The sequence below is a fragment of the Mustela nivalis genome (genome assembly GCF_964662115.1).
Source record: "Mustela nivalis genome assembly, chromosome: 6".
Taxonomy (NCBI): Eukaryota; Metazoa; Chordata; class Mammalia; order Carnivora; family Mustelidae; genus Mustela; species Mustela nivalis.
Genome location: NC_139025.1, coordinates 142042062 through 142066023, shown reverse-complemented (window position 1 = coordinate 142066023; position 23962 = coordinate 142042062). Strand labels below are relative to the sequence as shown.

The following is a 23962-nucleotide window of genomic DNA, read 5'->3' as shown; positions in this document are numbered from 1 at the left end:
GGTGAATATTTAGAGCAGCTGAGCAGCTGGAACTTTCACACCCTGTTAGCAGAGCAAAAATTATAAATCAGTACAACCACTTTAGAAAACTATTGTTATTAAAGCTATGAAAGGTATATTCTCGGACTTAGCAACTGTACCCCTCGGTATATACCCAAACATTCATATGTACCAAAGACACACACGGGAGTATTCAAAATAGCACTCTTTATAATAGTCTCAAAGTAGAAAACAACCCAAAATTCTATTTACAGTAGAAAAAATAAGTGTGCACATTGTGTTCTATCCACTCAATGGGATATCATACATCAATGAAAACATATATGAATATGTAGATTTATAAAATATATCTACATATATGCCCACATGCAACACTAACATTAATTTCACAAACATAATGTTGCCCAAACGAACACATGCTGTTCACATAAATTCAAAACCAGGGGTAATTAACCTATGTGTTAGAAAGTTCAGTTAATGATTTTCCTTCCCTGGGGCAGGGAGATAATGCCTGGGAGACAAGACAGAGAGTTTCTGGGGTGGTGCACTGGGATATGCTGGTTACGTGGCCATGTACTTTTTGCAATAACTCTCTTAGCCACACTTAGGATTTGTGTGCTTTTCTTTTATGTTATACTTTAATACAAAATTTACTTTTTAAATAGAAACACATTATGCCAAGAAGGACCAACACAAGGTTTCACTAGAAGCTCCCAAATGGAAGTCAAGTGAAAGCTTCCAAGTAGAATTGAAGTGAGGTGAAGCAGCTCTTAAGTGCATGGTAGTGTCAACCCCAAGAGTTTTAACTCACTCTTCTAATGACTTGAAGTGTGATTTTATCTTAGTAGCTCCAAAAATCCATCATTGAAAACTCTATTCGCTATTACCTCCTTCAGTACTGCTCGCTAAACAACCCCAGAGGTTGGTAGTTCCTTCCATAAACTCTCCCAGCACCTAAGCTTAGCATCTATCTGCCACATAGTTAAATTTCTTCTGTAGGCTATATGTTTTGAATGAGTCTCCAGTGCTTAACAGTCTCTCTCTGATATGGTAAATATTCAAATTTGGATGAATAAGTGACACATATTCTCTTCAGCACAGAAACCTTTTTCCCCCATTTTAATGCAAGAATAATGAAACTTTTAACTCAAAATCCACAAGTTAAAAATGACCAATTACGTCTGTGCCTAATCAAACCTAAAAACCAAATTGTCTAACTACCTCCACAGTATGGTTTCTGCATTCTTTGCCAAAATCTCCTGAGAAGAAATTCAGACACCCTTACCCTTGCTCCATCTGGCAGCTTAGTAAGAAAATGACTTAGGTAAACTCAACATATTAATTATTAATTCAGGCTAATTGTAGTTGCTGAGTATAGTGGCAAGCAGACAAACTATAAGTGACTCTTAATCTCACAAAACAAACTGAGGGTTGCTGGGGGAAGGGGTTTGGGAGAAGGGGGTGGGATTATGGACATTGGGGAGGGTATGTGCTTTGGTGAGTGCTGTGAAGTGTGTAAACCTGGTAATTCACAGACCTGTACCCCTGGGGATAAAAATATATGTTTATAAAAAATAAAAAATTAAAAAATAATAATAATAATATCATTTCCTTATGTTAAAAAGCTCCATTACACAGTCACTTACATATGCCTAGCTCCTTTTTCTCTCTAAAGTTGGGATGTCTTTTCCACTGGTAGATCCAGTGTATCTATGCTGAATTTAAACATGACTCTCTATGGGATAATGAGAGTTCAGGGAATGTTACATCCTTTGCCAGTTCTCTGCTTTTATGTTATTCCCCGAATAAACCCTATTTTACATTAGTATTGCATGTATTCATGAAGCAGGTCCCCCATGTTCCCTCTATGTGACATAGTCCTCAGATTTATGAAGGGACATTTACTTGCAAGCTTGCTTAGAATCATGATGGAATAGTTATTTTATCACTCTCCCCTGTTTTATCAACCTTCATAAAGAATCATACTGTGTGAGCCCTACATTTTATCAGAAGAATTTTCATGAGATGAAACAGGAGTTTTCTTCATTTAGGTCCAGTGACAACTCTAATCACTTCCACTAATTTCTCTATCAGCTATTCAGCTGAGTTTTGTCTTCAATTATATCCATATTACCAGATGAATTACTACTCAGACTCTGCAGATTTTATCTTTAGTGCTGTTCTGTTCCTGGTAAGCTTCCAGAAACCAGCTTTTCTGGAAACTTCTCCTGAGAGGTAAACTTTCCAGAGCAGAATCTACCCCTCCTGCATATGCTGTGACTACTAGATTATTTACAATATTCTATGAAACTATTTTTCCTTCTTTCCTGTAAACCAAGAGCATGGCAAACTTCTTAAAAGGCCAGGAGTAAGATTTTAGGCCTATGGGCAACTACTCAATTATGCTGTTACAATGAGAAATCAGGCACAGACAATATGTAAACAAATGCACATGGCAGTTTTCTAACAATGATTTGTTTGTAAAATGAGCCAGCTTGCCCATGAACCACAGTTTGCCAATCCCTGCTCTAAACTCTTACAATTTCTGGTCTTCATATATCAGTATTATAATTATCTTGAACTTATAAGGGTTTATTGACACTGGTGCTAAAAATTAAGTTCAATATATTTTATCAATTAAAACTGAGATCAATATAATAACTGTTCTGGGAATATTTGTGATAATATGAGTTATAAAAAAATTCTCTTTATTTGTTGGTTAACCAGAAAATTTAAGTGACTAAAGCACATTCACTGATAACCATAGTTAACTTAGGTATTCCCTAATTATGAAAATAGAGGTGATAATTTATAATAATAATTAACTTATTAAAAACAAACATAATCAAATGAACAAAAGACTAAGTATATTACAATAAATCTACACAATGGACAGTAACGGTGGGACTACAGTGATCTCTTCTTTTCCCCTATATTTTCTAGAACCAACATCTATGATTTTTGCAATAAGAAAAAGTTTCTTTAAAGCACATGATGACAAGCTAAAAGTGTTTAAATTTTTTATTTAGTTTGAAAACAAAAATAGACTTGGAATTAAATTTAAGAAAAATTCAACCATTCTATCCTATGCTCCTCTTTAAAAAATAATATTTACATCAAGAATAAATAAGTCAAAATTTTCATTTACCTGTCGATTCCTCTCATCCATTATGCGTGTGATTTGAATTTTCTTCCGCCCCATTTTCAATCACCTTTCCTTCCTTATATTCCAAACATTTAATTCAAAATGTATTTTCTTCAATACCCTAATGCATCGTACACAGCTTCTATTATTTCAGCTTCTGGTGCAAGGGCTACAGCTGAAATTTTCTAGAAGATCTAAAAGAAAACACAAATTAGAAAATTTAAGTTCTAGAAGTTTGTAAATCATGGAACTGTTATACAAATTTCAAACTTACCTCTACGCTGCACATAGGCACATATTAGTTGAAATTCCTGGTTACATATTGGTAGTTAACTTGAAGCTTTGTTAACTTCACCCCTAAGAAATCCCTTGAATCTTTTTGTGCCTCTAGCTCTGGCTGAAAATAAGCTTTGAGTTTTTCTCAATGCATATAGTAAAAGCAACAAGAGCCAATACTTATTGGGATTTTTCTATGTGCCAAGAATTTTTCCATGTACCTGATATATCTTAACTCATTCAATCCAAACAGCAATCTTTTTGGTTTAATTATCACCATTTTATAAATAAGGATACTGAGGCAGAGAGATCCTAAATAAATATGTCCAAGGTAACATACACAGTAAAGGGCAGGGCTTGGAATATGAACTCAGGGACTCTGGCTCCAGAATTTCTCTGCTTGGAAAATATCCTTGGAAATATCCTTGGAAAGTTTCTGATGTCCTCCATGTCAAAGGATGAACTAATAATCTGGGTAGCCCCAATCTGCCCTTACAAATGATTCTTGCAAACTGCCCTAGCTACCACCCAAATTACTGTCAATCCATAAAGGCACCCTATGATTTTATAATAATGTCCACTTATTAAATGAAATATTGTTCCTTTTAGCCATTTAATAAAATTCTCCTAATTTATCAAGATTCAGTTCCCCCGGATAGAGTAAACTATAGCACCTTATGCTCTGTGGCTATTTGTATAATAAATTCTAAGTGTGTATTCCTGAGACCATGAATCCTTCAAGAACAGGATTTTTTTTATTATTATTCCATTTATCCCTGTAATTCAATGACTGGCAATGATATCATCTGTCATGTTCCGAATGACAGTTGTGTCAAACACCTAGTGTTTTCAAAACTTACATAATAAAATATTTACAAGGGAATAAAAGACAAATACTAAAATACAATAATAAATTCTCAGGGGAATTTTATTCAAGTATTTCTAATATTGTGCATATACAGCCATAAAACTTTAAAAGTACTGTGCAAATCCATGTTTGATTAAATCTGGCTTTTGCTCAAAAGCAGTGAATTTTTCATTTCTTAACACTACCATCATAACTATAAGCATGGCATGTCTTACGTATCTTCCCTTGTATTCTTTCATTTCTTCATTCATACAAACATTAACTGAACATCTATTAACAATTGATAACCTATTATTATCTGGCCCTTTGTGCAAAAAGTTTGCCAACCCCTGGTATAATCAACCTTTATTTTCACGCTCAGTAATATCTGTCCACTCACCTTGCATGCACTCTTTTCACGCTTGTTACCAGCAGGTTGCTTAAAAGAATAATGGTCCCCATTACACTTTCTTAGCACTTTGTAATTTACAAATACACACATTCTCCTGTTAAGGGGCCCACAAGCTGTTATCAGTATCATCGATGTAGGAATAAGGAAGCCGACGTGAACAGGATAATTGGCTGCTAAGCACATCGAAGTGTAAGATGTGACTGGAAAATCTCACACGTTCCACTAAGGGACTGAGATGGAAACATTTGGTTGGTAATGTTTACAAATATTTTTAAAGCATTTTTTAAAAAGATTTTATTTATTTATTTGACAGAGATCACAAGTAGGCAGAGAGGCAGGCAGAGAAAGAGAGAGGAGGAAGCAGGCTCCCTCCTGAGCAGAGAGCCTGATGTGGGGCTTGATCCCAGGACCCTGGGATCATGACCTGAGCTGAAGGTATAGGCTGTAACCCACTGAGCCACCCAGGCACCCCCACTTAAAGCATTTTTTTTGAGCCACCCAGGCACCCCCCTTAAAGCATTTTTTTTAAAGATTTTATTTATTTATTTGACAGAGAGAAATCACAAGTAGGCAGAGAGGCAGAAAGAGAGGAGGAAGCAGGCTCCCTGCTGAGCAGAGAGCCTGATGCAGGGCTTGATCCCAGGACCCTGAGATCATGACCTGAACCGAAGGCAGCGGCTTAACCACTGAGCCACCCAGGCGCCCCCCCTTAAAGCAATTTTAAGACACTGAATTTTTAACATTTTTGTCAGAGGAGCCATAGAAAAATTCTAGTCATGAATGGAACTGTGAGGTTGATGTGAAAAGAATGTTTCATAAGAAGAACGCTTTCTCTGACTTAGCTCACTGCATTTAATGTCCTCCCTCCCGGTTCAGCCATGTTGTTGAAAATGACAGGATTTCCTTCTCTCCAGATGCCTAACTCATATCTCAATGTGTCTCACATTTTTTTATCCATTCACCCCTCAATAACCACTTAGATTGTTTTCCTCATCTTGGCAACTGTGAATAATGCTAAGGTGAACTAGGGAGTGAGGAAATGCTGATTTTAGTTTGGGAGGATATATATATTCAGAGTCATATAATACTTCTAGTTTCAGTTTATTGAGGAACCTCCATATTGTTCTCCATGTGTCTGTATCAGTTTACCTTCCGACAACAGTGCACAAGGGCTCTCTGTCTTCCACATCCTCACCAAAACTTGTGATCTCATATCGTTTTTTTTTTTAATAATGCCATGTAGAGTTCAAGTTTGCTAAGAGAATACATCTTCTGTGATCTCACCACACATACACAAAAGTTCTAAATATGTGAGGTGAAATTTACAAATTAACAAGTTAATATGTTAATTAACTTGATTGTGGTACTCATTTCACAATACATGTAATTAACTCATGTTGTCTACCCTAAACACACACGCACACACACACAAACACACACACACACATAGTTTCTACACATAAAATATTTGTTTCTTAACTAAAAGACTACTTTCTTATGTTGCCCCAGGGGAAAGCAGAGCCAAAATTTGCCACCACAATAACAGCATCTTTAATCAATATTATTAAATAACCAGTACCTTTTAGTGTTTGAACCAGGGTAGACAAAGATTCTCTGTATGAAATCAGTCAGTAAATATTTAAGACTTTATAGGACACATGGTGTATCACGATTACTCAGTTCTGCTGTTTGGCACCCAAGGAGACATGGACAACACCTAAATGATTGTGGCTGTGTTCCAATAAAACTTTATTGATGTAAATTCAGCAGAGTGTAGTTGGCCAATCCCTGCTTTAAAGTTACCATCTTCCCTTCCACCAAGATAGGTGCATTTGGAAGTATACACACATACTCATGTTGACAAAAATTCCACCTGATAATCTTAAAACTTTATAGTAAAAATAAGGTTGACTAAAGAGAAAAGCATTTATAGAAGTAAGAGGCCTGTTCTTGTTCCAATGTACCAAGTCAGAAAAATTGACAAAACTGTAAGGGAAATCTCAAGAGATGCAAGCTTCAGAGCTTTAGCTTCAGAATATATGATTGAACATATTTCCCACAAAAAGTTAGGTGTGAATTACAGGAATGCTTCACAAATAACATGTACTTATACAGAGTGGTAAATACTATGCAGGAAAAGGGGTGACTTGACATATTACAGGTTGGACTCATTAGGGATCAAGTCAAAGTCAAATCTTGACGAAAAAGAATGAAATTGACCACTTTCTTCACCATCCACAAAAATAAGCTCAAAATGGATTAAAGACCTGAATGTGAGACCTGAAACCATAAAAACCCTGAAGAGAACACAGGACATAGCATCATTTTTCTAGCTATATCACCTGAGGCAAGGGAAGTAAAACAAAAAATAACCTATTGGTACTATGTCAAAATAAAAATCTTCTGTACAGTGAAGGAAACAATCAACAAAATGAAAAGGCAACCTGCTGAGTGGGGGAAGATATTTGAAAATGACATATCTGATAAAGGGTTAGAATCCAAAATATATAAAGAATTTATATAAATCATCACCCAGAAAACATATAATCCAATTAAAAATGGGCAGAAGACATGAACAGCCACTTCTCCAAAGATACCCAGATGGCCAACAGACACATGAAAAGATGCTCAATACCACTTATCCGCAGAGAAATGCAAATCAAAACCACAAGGATATATTACCTCACACCTGTCAGAATGGCTAAAATCAAAAACACAAGAAAATACAAATATTGGCAAAGATGTGGAGAAAAAAAAGAACCTCATGTACTATTGGTAGGGATGCAAATTGATGCAGCCACTTTGGAAAATAGCATGAAAGCTTCTAAAAAATTAAAATAGTTCTACCCTTTGATCCAGGAATTGCACTACTGTGTATTTACCTCAAGAATAAAAAAATACTAACTCAAAGTTTTACATGCACCCCATGTTTATTGCAGCATTATTTATAATAGCCAAACTCTATGGAAGCAGCCTAAACATTCATCAAGAGATGAATGGATAAAGATACACACACACACACACACACACACACACACACACACACACACACACAGACACACACACACACAAATTAACTACTCAGCCATAAAGAAGGAAATCTTGCCATTTACAACAACATGGGTAGAGTTAAAAAGAAAAATGCTAATTGAAATATGTCAGAAAAAGACAAATACCATATGACCTCATTCATATGTGCAATTTGAGAAATAAATGATCAAAGGAACGAGAGGGAGATAGAAACCAAGAGAACAGAGAGTTATTGGGGGTTGTAGATGGGGTAAATAGGGGATGGGGATTAAAGAGTACATTTATCATAATGAAAACTAATAAATTAAAAAAAGAGAAAATTATCTGAAGGTCTTAGGGGTTTAATCCAAAAAAAAAAAAATCAACTTTGGAGAAATAAACCTTATTCTATGTGTCAAGTAGCTCATAATAAATCCTTTCAGTATGAAAAAGAACAGCAGAGTCAGGTAATTCTGATCTGGCCTGTATTTACATTGCCATGTTTGGCTGAGGATAAAATAGGCCAAGAGCCACAAGAAAATACATTTTCGAATATCAAAGACAAGTGTTTGTACCCAGCCCTATCTTACTCTAGGCAGGATAGTTAGTCATTGGGAAGTCACTGCCTTTGGAAGAGCAGGACTATGAGAATCTATAGCTTTTGCTGGATCACTGGATGACCACCAGGACAGGCAACAGCTTCTTCCAGGATGAAATGGGCATCTTCAGAAGGTAATGCAGGGATAAAGAACTTGGGTTCCAGAGACAAACTCCAAGATTTGGAATTTTGCTGTGTCACATTTTACTTAGATGTACCATTAGCGGCAAGTCATCATAGTGTGCAAACCAGTTGAGACAAGGTTTAAGGCCCAGTGTCAAATGCAGAAAAAGTATTTAGTCAAGAAAAGCTTTTTAAATTACTGATACTGTTGTTATAATTTCCAATTTTGACATCTTAATTTATTAAAGAGCTCTCTTTCTCATTGTTATTTGTATACGTAACTACCTCGATGGCCTCTTGTGAGGACTGAATGAATTCGTCTATATAAAGAGAAGAACGGTGCTTGGCACAGAGTAAATACTTAAGATAATGTTAGCTAGTTTTTAAATTATTATATCACTTATTTCACGCTGAGCCACTCTAGCTTTGAAAATATTTCACCACTTTTTCCTGCTTTGTAAAATGTTGTTCTAAACATAAACTTGTAGTTCACATTAGCAAGACACAAATACATTATTTAATTCACCTCTCATAGCTTAACTTGCAAATATGCTAAAAAGAATTTCTTCTATATTCATTTAGAAATATTTTAGTCAATTAGCATTTAGTGGAGAGTTATATAAATGTTTATTAGATCTAGTTTGTGAATGGTTCAATTCTTCTATACTCTTGGTGATTTTCTTTCTACTAGTATTACCTAGAGAGGAATGCTGAGTCTCTCAATCATAAGTGTGAATTTGTATATTTCTCCTTTAGTTCTGTCAGGTTTTACTTCTGTATTTTGAAGTTTTGTTATTTGTATACATGTTTACAACTGTTAATATCATCTTGCTGTTTAAATCCATTTTGAAAGACTCTTATTTGGTTTGTATAGACCATTTAAATTTAACATAATAATTTATATGTTTGTATTATATGAAGGTTTCCCAATGTAACTGTTTCCACTGTTTTTTATTCTTCTGTTTCCGTTTCCTGTTTTTCCTTCCTTCATTTTTTTTAGTGTTCATTTTAATTCACCAATTGTGATTTTGACTTTATAAAATTCCTGTCAGACAAGGTTTTGCTTTGATTTCATTCACAAACCATATTTTAACTAATTCAGGAAGAGATCAGCTTATTATATTTACTATTTCCGCCACTCTTAATATTCCAAATTTCTCATATCAATTCCCATAGCCTAAGACATTTCTTTAACCTGCTATTTTACAGCAGGTCTGTTGACTCCAAATTCTCTCGATTTTACCTGAAATGAGAAGATCCTCATTTCACATTCAAGGATATTTTCACTGAATTCTGGGCTCTGCACTTTTATTTACTTCAGCACTTTACAAATGGTAAGACATTTCCTCTGGGCTCCATGATTTCTGCTGAGAAATTTTTCATTTGAATCTCTGTCTCCTATAGATAAGGTGTCACTTTTTCTCTGATTGCTTTCAAGATTTTGTCCTCAGTTTTAAGCAGTTATGATATGCCTGGGTATGTATTTCTTTGGGTTTATCTTGTTTGGGGTAGCTTAGCTTCTTGAATCTGTAACTTTTGTCAAACTTGGAAAGTTTCCAGCCCTTATTTCTTGGAATACTTATTAGTCACATTCTTTTTCCTTTCCTTCTGGGGCTCCAATAATATAAACAAAATGCCTTCTGTAATCGCCCAACAGTCCAAGGGTCTCTGTTCGGTATTTTTCAATCATTCTCCTCTCCTTTGCTCAATGAGGGATTTCTCCCTTCTCTCTGTACTTTAGCGCTTCTCTTTTCTATTCCTTGGGCCAGAACTAGAGAGTGTCTCTTGGTTCTTTCTCAGTCTGCTTCCAATACGAACTCCTATATTTTGTTTTCGTAGTTCATGGTATAATATTCTGTTGTGAGAAGATGCTGTAACTTAATTATTAATTTTCCTGCAGCTGGATTCTGAAGGTACTCCATTTCACTACTAAAAACAGAGGTAAGCAGACTTTATAAAAACTATTCTTCGACTTTCTTCTGGTGCTAATGTTAGTTTTTCCCTAGAGTTTTTTCCATCATCTCTGGACTGTCCCACTAAAAGTGGTTAGAAACATGCAAGGAATGGTTGTTTTAATGACCAAAGCTGGGGGCATAACTTATACACAGTGGGAGCAAATCAGAGTTACAAAAGGTATCTTACAAGAGACACGTGTCCTGCCCAAATTAACAATAAGACCTCATTGAGAAACACCCTATCTCGGAGTTGAATGGTTGACTTGTAAGTTACGTGTGTCCTAAACTTGACTAGCTAGGTATTGCCAAACTGTTTTCCAAAATAGATATATTAATTAATATATTTAACATCAGCCAATAAGTTCTGTTGTGCAATCTCTTTGCCTGTAACTACTATTGCAAGATTTTTTTTTAATATTTGCTAATCTGAAATTATGAAAGTGGACCCATTATTCTATTGGTTGATCACTTTGTTTCCTCTTATCTGAAATAGTACTTTCAAAATTTTGATAATGCTTCCTTGGTACTTTCAGCTGAAAAACTCTCCACCCTATGTATAGCTTTTTAAAAAAATTAGGTGTCGAGATCCACATCTGAAAAAATTTGATGACTTCAATTTACCAGTATTTTTTTTTCTTTGCATGTTATGTTCATGTGTGTAGCATGTATATGGTGGGTACAATTTAAAAATCCTCAGGATCACTAATATATTTTCATTTATTTTCTTGGTAAAGCTCTGAAGTTTTGCATTTCACAGTTATTTGTTCTATCCTAAATTGTTTATGTGTGGTTTTGTGGGGGTGGGGTGAGATTTTGGTTTTCCATCTGTGTACATAATTGAATTTCAAATAAAACCTACCCTACCTCCCAGTGATATATTAGGCCATCTTAACTAGATATATAATTTCCATATATAAGGTCCATACCTAGTTATTGATACTTGTGCCAATATCACATAGTTAGTCACTACAGGTTTGATATCCAGCTGCATAAGGTCCCATCTTCTTGTGGTTCTTCTGATTGGTTTCCTTTTTCTCTGCTCTTCCATATAAATTTCAGATCTGCGTATAATTGTCTAATACTGCCACCCCAAATAAAAGTAGTAAATATTTTAGTTGGCAGTTGCTTTACAAATTAATCTGAGGACAGCTTCAAGATACTGTTATCTTCCTAGCCATGAATATGGTTATTTTCTATGTCTTTTTTTGGTAATAGACTTTTTTATTTTTAGAGCAATATTAGATATATACAGTAATTGCACAAAAGTAACTATGTTCCCATATATCTCTTCTTCTGCCCCAAAACATTTCTCCAATGATTGCCATCTGTCATTAATGGGATATATTTGTTAGAACTGATGAAGTATTACTGATTAACTGAAGTTACTAATGTACCTGAGGGTTCGCTCTTTGTAGTATACGTTTCTGAGTTTGGACATGTGTATAATGTCATGAATCCACCGTTACAGTATCATACAGAATAGTTTCTACTCCCTTAAAAATTTCATCTGCTTGACCTATACATTCCTCCTCCCCTCCCTCAACCCCTGGCAACCACTGATCTTTTTACTATCTCTATAGTTTTTGCTTTTTCCAGAATGTCATATAGTTGGAAACACACATTACACAGACTTTTCAAACTGGCTTCTTGCACTTAATAATATTTATTTACATTTCTTTCATATTTTTTTGTGGCCTGATAGATAGCTCACGTATTTTTGTTGCTGAATAATATTCCATTGTATGGATTTGCCACAGTTTGTTTATCCATTCAGCTGTTGAGGGATATTTTGGTTGCTTCAACAAATTTGAATGGTAATTATGAATAAAGTTGTTATAAATTTTTGTGCACAAATTTTTGTGGAAACATAAGTTTTCAGCTGATTTGGGTAAAGATCAAGTAGCACAATCACTAAATTATATGGTATATAACTCTTAACAGTCTTTAACTGATCATCAGTTACCTATGTATACATTTTCATAATAGGCAACTTGCACATATTTTGTCAAATTAATTTCTAGGTACTTCATGGTTTTACAGTAATTGATATTTGTATTATATTTTCATTTTCAGTAGCTACTACAGAGGAAAACAATTGACTTTTATACATGGATTCTAATTCCTAACATCTTGTTGAGGTCATTTATTAATTCTAATAATTTCTCTGTAAATTATAACTTTAGTTTTCAATGTAGACCACTAAATTATTTTCAAATGATAACAATTTTGTTTCATCTTTTCTAAAATACCTATGCTTTTTCCTTTCTGCACTGAATGGGGCTTCCAATTCAATAAGTAACAGAATATTGGTAATATTTTCTATATTGTTTTTCCTGATCAGGCTCTCAAAGGCTTTATTAGTTTATTAACTTTTCTAAAGCTAACTTTCCTTTGTTGATTTTATGTATTGATTCCTGATGTGGGGTTTGATCCCATGACCTAAGCCAAAACAAAGAGTTGGACACTCAAATGACTAAGCCACACAGGTGTTCCCATCATTCCAATTTTTAATATGTTTTAAAATTAGTTTTGGTAGACACAAGCCATGAGTGTGTGTGAATGTGGACTCTAGAATTTCTACATGGGGAAGGACTGAAGGCTGTAATTCACCTGGAAGTGGTATCTTAGGGGAAGAATCTTAAAGTTGTACTTGCCTAGAAAACTACTGGTGTGTAGATTGTATATTTATTTGGTGTGGTTCTGGGTAATAGAAACTGATCAAGATGAGGGGAAACATATATTTCACAGACTTTTCAAACTGGCTTCTTGCACTTGGTAATATTTATTTACATTTCCTTCATACCTTTTTGTGGCTTGATAGAACATTAATTTTTGTTGCTGAGTAATATTCCAAACAGCTTTCTGAAGACAAGCTGCCACTGTGAGTGTAAGTTTACAAATCTACATTCATGGTAATAAAGGGATTAGACAGAAAAAAAAAAAACCCTCCTTCATTCTTTCTGTACCCTTTGTGTTTGATTTGCCATTTTTTGTTGCCTTTTTTTAAAAATTCTTGAAATAGAAAATTAGATACTGATTTTTGGACTCTACTAGTCTCTTATTTATCCATTTAATGCTACAAATTTCCCTCTAAGCACTAAATGAGCTGCATCAAACAAGTTTTGGCGTGTCATGTTTTCATTACCACATAACTCAAAATATGTCCTAATTTCCATTTTAAGTTCTTCTATAGGAGAGTTTTTGTTGGTGGTGGTTTTGTTTGTTTGATTTTTTTAGAGGTATAGTGCTTAATTCTAAAACATAAATGGGATTACCCAGTTATCTTCATGTTATTGACTTCTAGCTTAATTCCTAAGAATTGAGTCAGAAGGGAAAATCCATATGTTTTCATTCCTCTGCAAATGGAGGCTTTCTTTATGATCCACCTTATGGCCTATCTGCAATTCTTGGGTTCTATGTATGTCAACTATTTGAAGCCAATTGTGTTGCTTAGACCTATGTTCTTCTGATTCTGCTCTTTTATTGTTTTATCAGTAATGAAGGGAGGTACTGAACAACAGTAATGATATTGAGTTAACAGGACTCAATAAAAGGAATGAGACGGAGGAGGATGTCAGGATTGAGCTGAGCCCAATTAAAAAATACTAGAGCTATTCACTCACTGATTGTGGGATCAGTCTTGGTTTCTCTGTATTTTAGAAGTTCAGCTGGAGAAGCCATTTGGGTAGCTGAGTACATGAATATAGAGCTGACAGATCAGGTCTAGAAAAAAGAGTTTGGAGAGATTGGCGTTCAGATTACGGTCACTGTAGGCATAATAATGGATGACCTTGCCAAGAAGAGTATGAAATGGAAAGATGGCATGAGCCTCAAGGACCTCCAGCACTGAGCAGTCTGTTAGAGCAGGATAAATTTGTGAAAGACATTAAGATGATATAGCCAGAGGATGAAAAAAAGTGTGGTGTCACCTTATGACAACTAGAAACCAAAACAGAGATAACAAGGGAAGGGCACTGTATAGAGGAAGTGGTCAAGAGCTTCAAGACCTGCTTGTAGATAACACCAGTCATGAGAGCTCCCACTGGTGCAATGGAGCTTCTTGGTAATCTGCGTATGACTTGTTGTGGGGGTAGAAACGGGAAAAAAAAAAACCTGACTGGGGTAAATTTTGAAGGGTGTGGGAAAGGAAAAACTGAAGACAAAAGATAAAATTAGGCTGAATGGGAAGGATGTAGGTCAAGCTGAGAACACTTGATCATGGTAAGAGGTAGACAGACGTAATATCTTGCTAAAGGTATATATGTTTTTCTGGCTACAGTGTTCAATGAATGATTATCTCTTGACAAAATTGCTCCCCACCACTTGCCAGTGCATATATGCATGTGCACACACACACACACGCACACACACACACACACACACACACCCATAAACACACAGACACTCAATTTTCTTGATTCCTTATTGGAATATTTCTTATCTGTCATGGAACTACAGACCTAAATTTTGAAAATCAAGCACTGCCCAATAAACAAATGCACACCCCTAACAATACATATTAAGTGTAATAGAAAGTAATTTACTTCTTCGCACACTTGAGTTTAATGGCCTCCTATTAAACCACACACACTGACCTCTAAACCAGTGTCTACATTGCAGAACAACTGCCAAACCTCAAATGTCCTGCTGAACATGATTATCACATTTAAAGACACTTCTTCTAGGAAACTACCTGCAGAAGCAGAACACTTGAAGTATCTTTAGAACCTTACTGGCAGAGGGATGGAATTAGGGAAAGATGATAATTTACACTAAAAATAGTATCCCTCTTGAGTAAATGACATGTTATAGAAGCCATCTTAGGATATAAAAGTGTGACTAAAAGGTAAGCCCAAAGACAGACATTAATTTAGAACAAAAGAATCCTTAGACACATCTTCCTACACCCTTTCTGGTGTGAAACAGAACGAGTTAAACAAACTGTGCATACCCATCAGTTACCAAATCAATATAAGTATTTCAGAATACAAAGCAAAACCTTTCAGAAATATGGCTCTGCCTATCAAAAACAAAAAGAAACTTTTACACACAAATACCTACCTTTCAAATAAACATCACACATAGTTTATCATTGCCCTACTTTCAAAACCCCAAGCCAGTGGTTTCTTTTACAACAGAAACTTCCAAAGCACTCCCCAAGCCCAAGTGAAGCCTATGTCAATGAAAGCAGCAAACACTAATTGTCTCTCTGAAGAATGATTATGCTTCCTCAAAGAAGACAGGACAACTCAATAATTCTAATATGCTATGGACAATTTTATTGATGACTTTTCCACATTTTCAACCAATTTAAAAACATATACTCAAAGAAAATCACATCTTCCTACCCATAAGGCCATCTGATATAAAAATAATATTTTCATGCTTTCCTCAATTAAAAGTGATGGAGGAGTCATTTCACTCAGCATAATCTCCTCCAGCCCCATTCATGTTGATATAAAAGTTGGGTATTCCTCCTTTCTGATGGTGGCATAATATTCATTGCATATATGGACCATATCTTCTTTATCCATTCATCTGTTGAAGGGCATCTTGGCTCTTCCCACAGTTTGGTGACTGTGGCCATTGCTGCTATGAACACTGGGGTACAGATGGCCCTTTTTTTCACTACATCTGTATCTTTGGGGTAAATATCCAGTAGTGCAATGGCAGGGTCATAGGGAAGTTCTATTTTTAATTTCTTAAGGAATCTCCACACTGTTTTCCAAAATGGCTGCACCAACTTGCATTCCCACCAACAGTGTAAGAGGGTCCCCTTCTCCACATCCTCTCCAACACTTGTCGTTTCCTGTCTCATTAATTTTGGCCACTCTAACTGGTGTAAGGTGATAGATATCCCAGTGTGGTTTTGATTTGAATCTCCCTGATGGCTAGTGATGAAGAACATTTTTTCATGTGTCTGTTAGCCATTTGTATGTCTTCTTTGGAGAAGTCTGTTCATGTCTTCTGCCCATTTTTTGATGTATTATCTGTTTTGTGTATGTTGAGTTTGAGGAGTTCCTTGTAGATCTTGGGTATCAGCCCTTTGTAGTGTCATTTGTGAATATCTTCTCCCATTCCATGTGTTGCCTCTTTGTTTTGCTGTTTCCTTCGCTGTGCAGAAGCTTTTGATCTTGATGAAGTCCCAAAAATTAATTTTCACTTTTGTTTCCTTTGTTTTTGGCGACATGTCTTGAAAGAAGTTGCTGGAGATTATGCTGAGTGAAATAAGTCAAGCAGAGAGAGTTGATTATCACATGGTTTCATTTACTTGTGGAGCACAAGGAATAACATGGAGGACACTGGGAGCTGGAGAGGACAAGTTGAGTTGGGGGAAATCAAGGGGGAGATGAACATGAGAGACTGTGGACTCTGAGAAACAAACTGGGGGTTTTGGAGGATAGAAGCGTTGAGGGTTGGGTAAGTCTGGTGATGGGTATTATGGAGGACATGTATTACATAAAGCACTATGTGTGGTGCATAAACAATGAATTTTGGAACACAGAAAAAAAAAAGTGATGGAGGAGAACAGAGAAATCCAATTCTTGGACAACCAGGCAGGCACTCTCTCTTGGAACATCTGTCAAAATTGTTTAGATAGGGAGATTCTAGTAAACAATTCCATCATCTGGTATAAAAATGACAGAACTAGCAGAAAGTATAACTTTATGATATACACAAACAGCCTCTGTTTACACCGAACATTGTCAACCACAACACAACCTTTTCCTTTGCTGTTTTTAGTCATTCATTGATTCAATAAATATTTGCTGGTATCTAGGCTCTATGGCATTACAGCCACTGGGGATACATCAGTGAACAACACAGAGTCCTTCCTTTCATCCAACTTATGTTCTACTTGGAAGAGATAGACAACAAGCAAACATACATTGACTATGTTGGTCACGTGATGGCAAAAGGAGTGAGAGCTGAGGGGAAGGGGTGGCTGCAGGCAGACAGCCAGGCAGCCATCTTTACATCATGAGTCAGGAAAGCCCCCTCAGATAAGATGAGCAGAGAACGAAAGCAGTGAGGGAGACAGCCAAGTGGATGCTTGAAAGGGAAGCACCTCCCACACAGAAAACAGACAAGGAAGTACACAGGTCCAGAGCAGGGCAGAGCTATCTGGAAGACTGACAAACAGGAAGGAGGCCAGGCCTGGAGCAGACCCAGGGGAGGAACTGGGAGAAAGTGTGTTCAGAGGGGAGCAGGGATCAGATCAGGCAGGTCCTTGTGTGCCAGTGTGAGGACGCTGTGTTTTACTCGACTGGGTTAAGAAGCCAATGGAGGGTGAAAAATGATGCCAATGATTCTTTACTAGATCCTACTACATATATGGTCCTGTGTTCACTGTCAGCAATGCTCAGAATGATCTTTTAAGTACATATTTTCACTCAAAATTCACCGATGAGGAAAATGCAACTTTTTCAGGTTTATAGCTGGAAATTGAAACCCAGGCTTATCTCAGAATTGCTCAACAGGAACCACTACTGGCATTTAGAATAGGATCATTTTTTGTTGTATGGGACTGTCCTACACACTATAGGATGAGAGTCACCAACCCCAACCTCAATCTCCCATACACTAGCAATGCCCCTTGTCACCGCCACCCTCAAAAACATACACATTTTCAAAGGTAACCCCAGAGGGACACTACTTCCACTAGCTAGACCCACTGTGCCATCCCTGCCCACTCCACCACCCTGCTCTCTCTCCTGTGTTTTATCCTGCTAGCTGAAAATGGGCAATTGAAACAAAATTCATAAGATGGGTGGGTGCATTAAATTTTTTTTAAAAAAGAAAGACAGATGGATGGATGGATGGATGGATGGATGGATGGATGGATGAGTGAAACGCTCTTTAAAGTTGACTATTTTCTCCACAGAAACCATTTGTTGTAGACCTCCTCCCTTGTTTCAAGTTCTAAAACAGTATCACTGTCAAATATCACCGTTGGAACACAGCCAGGCCAGAGAACAACATAATATTCTTCAGGTTCAGAGTTGAGCCTTGAGAGACCTTGGAGTAATAAAACAATGGCTTGTAGACCTGAGGATATAATGGGCTCGGAGCAAAATACTCAGGTGAGAAGATTTTCTTTGGAATGCTAGGTCTATTAAAATGTGCTTGAGGAAAAACTGACAAGAACTACTAGGAAAAAGCTGTCCGCAGTGATGTATAATCATATGCATGTGAGTCTGATCCATTCTGTTTTTCCAAACTATTATATCCCATGAGACTGCTTATATAAACACTGAAAATTAATACTGAGACATCAGTTTTTAATACGCCTTTATAAGGCAGTCATTGACAAAGATATGACTCAATATTCTCAGTGTTGTAAGCATCAATCTGTATTATTATCTGCCTAAGATATCAATTATGCCTGCAAATGAATTTGATCACAGCTTGAAAATTAGCAGAATTTGAAACCAAGCCTAAATCCTCATAATGCAATCTGTGAAAAGATGTGACTCAAGATAACCAAAGTTGCAGGGACAAATCTATATTATTATGTGTCTAAAACATTAATTATGCTTACAGCTGAAAAACAGAGCTTCAAAATTGGCAGAATTTGAACCCAAGCCCAACCAAGCCTAATTGCTGCAATAAAAGACATTTCAATGGGTGCTTTAGAAATAGCACTTGATTCTACGTGAAGAAGACAGAGTAATGTAGCTAGAATAATTAAAAAGTCCTTATATTATTAGCTTAAACAATAATGTTAATGACAGTGTTCCACCATTTGATCCTCAATTCAGGACTGGAAACCTGGCAAACATGCTTTTCTTAAGTCCTAAAAAATCTACCAATAACATCTAAAAACAAAAGGTATAAAAATAAGAGGTTTGGTTTTTGTTTTTGTTTTTAATAATGGTTTTTTCAGGGGTGCCTGAGTAGCTCAGTGTGTTAAAGCCTCTGCCTTCGGCTCAGGTCATGATCCTGGGGTCCTGGGATCGAGCCTCACATCTCTGCTCGGCGGGGAGCCTACTTCTCCCTCTGTCTCTGCCTGCCTCTCTGCCTACTTGTTCTCTCTCTTTGTCAGATAAATAAATAAATAATCTTAAAAAAATAGTTGTATTTTCTGGGTTGATTCTATGTTTTCTTACCCCCAGAAAATCAATATAGAAGGGCTTCATGAGGAGTGCCTGGGTGGCTCTGTCAGTTAAGTGTCTGCCTTCAGTTCAGGTGATGATCTCAGGGTCCTGGGATCCAGCGCTGTGTCGGGCTCCCTGCTCAGCAGTCTGCTTCCCTCTCCCTCTGCCCCTACCTCTCCTCTCATAAATTACTGGCAGGAATGCAAAGTGGCACAGACACTCAGGAAAACCATTCGATGGTTTTCATACAATTAAAATTGCAATGACCACACAGCTCAGAAATCCCACTTAGCAGTATTTACTCAAGAGAAAATCAAACGTATTTGCATATGAAGACCTGCACATATATGTTTATGGAAACTTTGTTCAAAATCATCAAAAACATAAATCATCCCACTTCCCACTAACTATTAAGGAATGGATTTGAAAGACATGGCACATGTGCATACAATGTCATACCGCTCGGAAATAAAAAGGAATGAAATAATATATGAAATTTCATGGAAGAATATAAACAGTATGTTCCTGCAAGAAGTCAAAAGCAGAAAGCTAAATACTGTAATAACATTTTGGAGAAGGGAAAACTAGAAGGACAGAAATAAGATCAATGGTTGTTAGGGACAGCCAATGGGATACAGAAAGGACAGGAGAACTTCAGAGGAGTGACAGAAACCTTTTATATCATGATAATGGTCCCATATCTCTGTCTCAAGTTTGGACAACTATTTCCTAAACAAGGAAACTCTAGTATGTAAATTGTATCTCAGGAAATCAGATCTTGGGGAAAAAAAAAAAAGAAAAAAAAACTGGATTTCAATCAAGTTACAAAGCAGTTCCACAAAACAAACTGAAAAGATACAATTCACCCGAGTACTTCCTGGTTCTTGCCAGTCCTGCCAATGTGGAAAAGTCCTGTGTCACAATGTCACCCTTCAAATTTTACAAATCCCTCAAACATCACCAGCAGCTGCCTTTTGCACAGTATTTCCAAAATCCCTTACACTGTTTTGGAAAGGTATTACATTTACCTGTTCTGTTTTCTGATTAGATTGTTTCTGTCCTTTCCGTTTGTAAGGATAGAGTGGTAAGGTTGGTCTGTCCCACAGATCAGATGCTCAAAGAGGGAATCTGGTCTCTCCATGAAACACATGCTCTGTCACCTTGCCTCCATACTCTCCAACTCCCTCTACACCGTTCACATTCCGCTCACTGACAGGCAGTGGTCTCCAGAGTGAATACCTCTGTGTAGGCAGGAACTTAATAATAGAACTTCTACATATATTGACCTTCACCTCAAAACTGAGTAAAAATCAGTGTCGCTAAAATTTAGGACACAGATTGATTTGCTTGTTGGACAGTATTTATCGAGTCAAGAATTTGTGCCAAGAATCAGTCAATGCTCTGGGCCCACTGGGAGCTGCTCTGAGGGAAAAATGCAGGTTTCACGGTACAGAGAAGCTGCCAGGATCCTCCTGTGTGAGGCATCTGGATAGACTCTAGTGTGTGTGTGTGTGTGTGTGTGTGTGTGTGTGTGTGCGCGCGCAACTATGACCACCTGCACACCTGACCAAAGAGATTGACAGAGGCTACCTAGTCACTGAGAAAGCTTCTGGCTGAGAAACAGTGAGCTGAAGAAAATGCTAATAACATAGCACAGGCAAGTGGCACCTGGGTGTATCAGTGGGTTAAGCCTCTGCCTTCGGTTCAGGTCATGATCTCAGGGTCCTGGAATCGAGCCCCACCATTGGGCTCTCTGCTCAGCGGGGAGCCTGCTTCCCCCTCCCCCTCTGCCTGCCTCTCTGCCTACTTGGGATCTCTCCCTCTATCAAATAAATAAATAAAATCTTAAAGATAAAACATAGCACAGGCAAAAGTATTAAAGAGCAGTAACTATACTCCGAGAATGAGCTTTTCGTAAAAATCAAATTAAGTGATTAAAAGTGTTAAGCTTGGCATGTCTGATCCTAAAATGCGGATCTGTTAATACATTGGGTGAGAGCAATAGCTTTTTCATACTTACGAAAGGTTCTACATGTTTACACCCTTCTAATTTCAACTTGGTGTCATCCTTTCTTTTAAGCTACTTCAAAGGCATAATTTATATACAATAAAATTTACCTGTTTTATCTGTGTTACTCAGTAATATTTAGTCACCCTCCTGAGTTAGGAAGCTATCACCACCATCTACTTTTAGAACAATCATCCTTCCTTTTCAATATCTCTTTAAATGCAAATTACAATGTACGTGTTACAGTAGTTCCAAACTAAGTATGTAGAATCTACAGGTAAATAAATGCATACACGTGACCTATGTATCTCAGACTATTTGCTAAAAGACAGGCATGGTCCAAAAGCATGGAGACTATGGCTTTAGGGTCCCCATCACAATGTCCCCCAAGTCCATATAACCATTAAACCCCTTTGCACAAGCCACACTGCACTTGGTTCCTTTATCAGACTCTCCAATGCCTTTGCTATGTTGACACAACACTCAGTACCTTTCTCCACACTTAGTTGTGTCTCTGGGATCCATGATAACATTGGAAGAAGAACAAACAAGTGTTCTGGCCATCATTTTACAAGGGGGTAATCCTTAGCAGAATCAGTGTCTGGACCCTAGGCCTGAAGACCTCATTTCGATGAGTTAACATTCAAACTCCAAGACTCCAGGTTGAAAGAGAGACACGTACACACACACACATACACATACACACACACATAAGTGACAAATCAGTATAACAGACATCTGAATAGCAAGGTGCTCCAAGAAGAACCAAGAGAAAAACTACTCCCTTCTAAAATTAGCCATGTATTTCCTAAACAATTGCTTTTATCCAAAACCCGGTTAGACTTGTCTTTCTTTTTTGAAACTGGTCAGAACACAAGGCCAATGTGAAAGTTTCTCTCTCCCTAATAGCTTTTTCTAAATCATCTCTGCTTCATCTTTTCATACTTGAGTATCTTTCACCTTAATTCTTTTCCTTAATTTTTATTTACTTAGGTTGAGAGAGAAAGAGAGCATGTGTGAGCAGAGAGAGGCAGAGGGAGAAGGACAGGGAATCCCAAGCAGACTCCACACTGACTGTGGAGCCCTATGTGGGGCTCAATCCCACAACCAGACGTCATGAGATCATGACGCCAGCCAAAATCCGGAGTCCAACATTTAACCTACTGAGCCACCAAGATGCCCTTCTTTTCCTCAATTCTATATAATATATATATATATATATATATATATATATATATATATATATATATATAGGTCCTTTTGTGATCACTGAGCATTTTAGGCATCTTTTCATGGGTTTCTTGGATGATCATTTTCCCCTTGGCATATTTCTGTGCAAGGATTTTCATTGTTTTGAAGGTACCTACCTATCCTTCTTGATTCCTAGTTATCCTCTCTCGAGTTGTGTACAGGTCCTTAGGTGGTATCTCCATACAACCTTTCATACTTTTCGTCTTGTCCTTTGCTGGGCAAGATTTTGTGTTTGGAAACTTGGCTTCACCGTTCTTGGGCTTCCCGTTTTCGGTGGTGTGCTCCACTCATCTCTACCACCTCCCCCGGATCCTCAGAAGGGTTTCCTATTGTATCTTCCAGACAACTTCTGATGTCTTCTTTCGTATGTAGGCTCCATCAGTCTGGAATAGCGTTCGGACCTCTTCTGTTCCACGTGGATATTCACGTCGTTTAGCACCGCGTGGTCAAAGTCTGCCCTTTCATGTTGGTCTATTTCCTTGGGTCATTTCAAGAGACCTTTTGTAAGACATCCTATCCCATCAGAATCTCCTCTCACTCTCTTCTCCCTCAGTCTTACTCTTGCTTCTTTCCTCAGATTGGCCGGGGAATGACGAGCCCTTTTTGTGTCCAGGGCAATAGGAGAACTGGCTTATCCACGGACACAGGCACTTGCTAGATCAGAGACTGGATTGCCTTGAATCCCTCCATCCAGTTGGGGTCCATTGAAACTGTACACTACCGTTCATCCAATCTCTGTACGTGTTCTATTCACCTAGGTAACCTATGAACCTATTGGCCATCCCATGGTTTGAGATCCTAAATTCCCCTCAGTCATCTCGGATGGTATTCTGATTGGAGCCTTGCTGGGTAGAGATGGTATAAAATCTTTGGAGAGACGAAGTCCTCCTTTCGCTCTTCTCATTAATAGGATTTTCAAGCTTTGTTCGTATGTCCCAGGAGTCCATTTAATTTTCCTGAATTTTTAACTTCTATCTGATGACTTGGAGGAATTTACTTCCTGATTCTCATACTTTGTCCATTCTCTGAGAATATCTTTCTATACACATTTCACTCTGTGTTTTTTACCCAGTTGTTGTACCTTCAGTGTTTCCCCCGCCCCTTCTTCTACTGACTATGATGCCCCCGTCTAGGTTGGTAGAAGTCTTGTTCAATTTTAGCTTTTCAATACCACCGAATTTTGTTTCTGCCTTCGCGAGCTGATTCTGTCCCTCGTCGAAGCAGCACAGCGCTCTGTGTG

At 37.3% G+C, this 23962-nt stretch overlaps 1 long non-coding RNA gene and 2 pseudogenes across 3 annotated transcripts in view; 1 reads left to right on the top strand and 2 right to left on the bottom strand.

The window, feature by feature from the left end:
• LOC309867660 (myocyte-specific enhancer factor 2A-like) overlaps window positions 1-3202 on the bottom strand; it is a 396028-nt pseudogene extending 392826 nt beyond the window's left edge. The window contains exon 1 of the transcript in view: window positions 3149-3202. The product of the transcript in view is annotated as a myocyte-specific enhancer factor 2A-like (transcript). The remainder of the gene's footprint in view (window positions 1-3148) is intronic.
• The window catches only part of LOC309867659 (myocyte-specific enhancer factor 2A-like), a 682021-nt pseudogene that overhangs the window by 162755 nt on the left and 495304 nt on the right, over window positions 1-23962 (top strand). The window lies entirely within an intron of this gene.
• LOC309867661 overlaps window positions 1-23962 on the bottom strand; it is a 743341-nt gene that overhangs the window by 580024 nt on the left and 139355 nt on the right. The gene's annotated exons all lie outside the window — the stretch shown is intronic.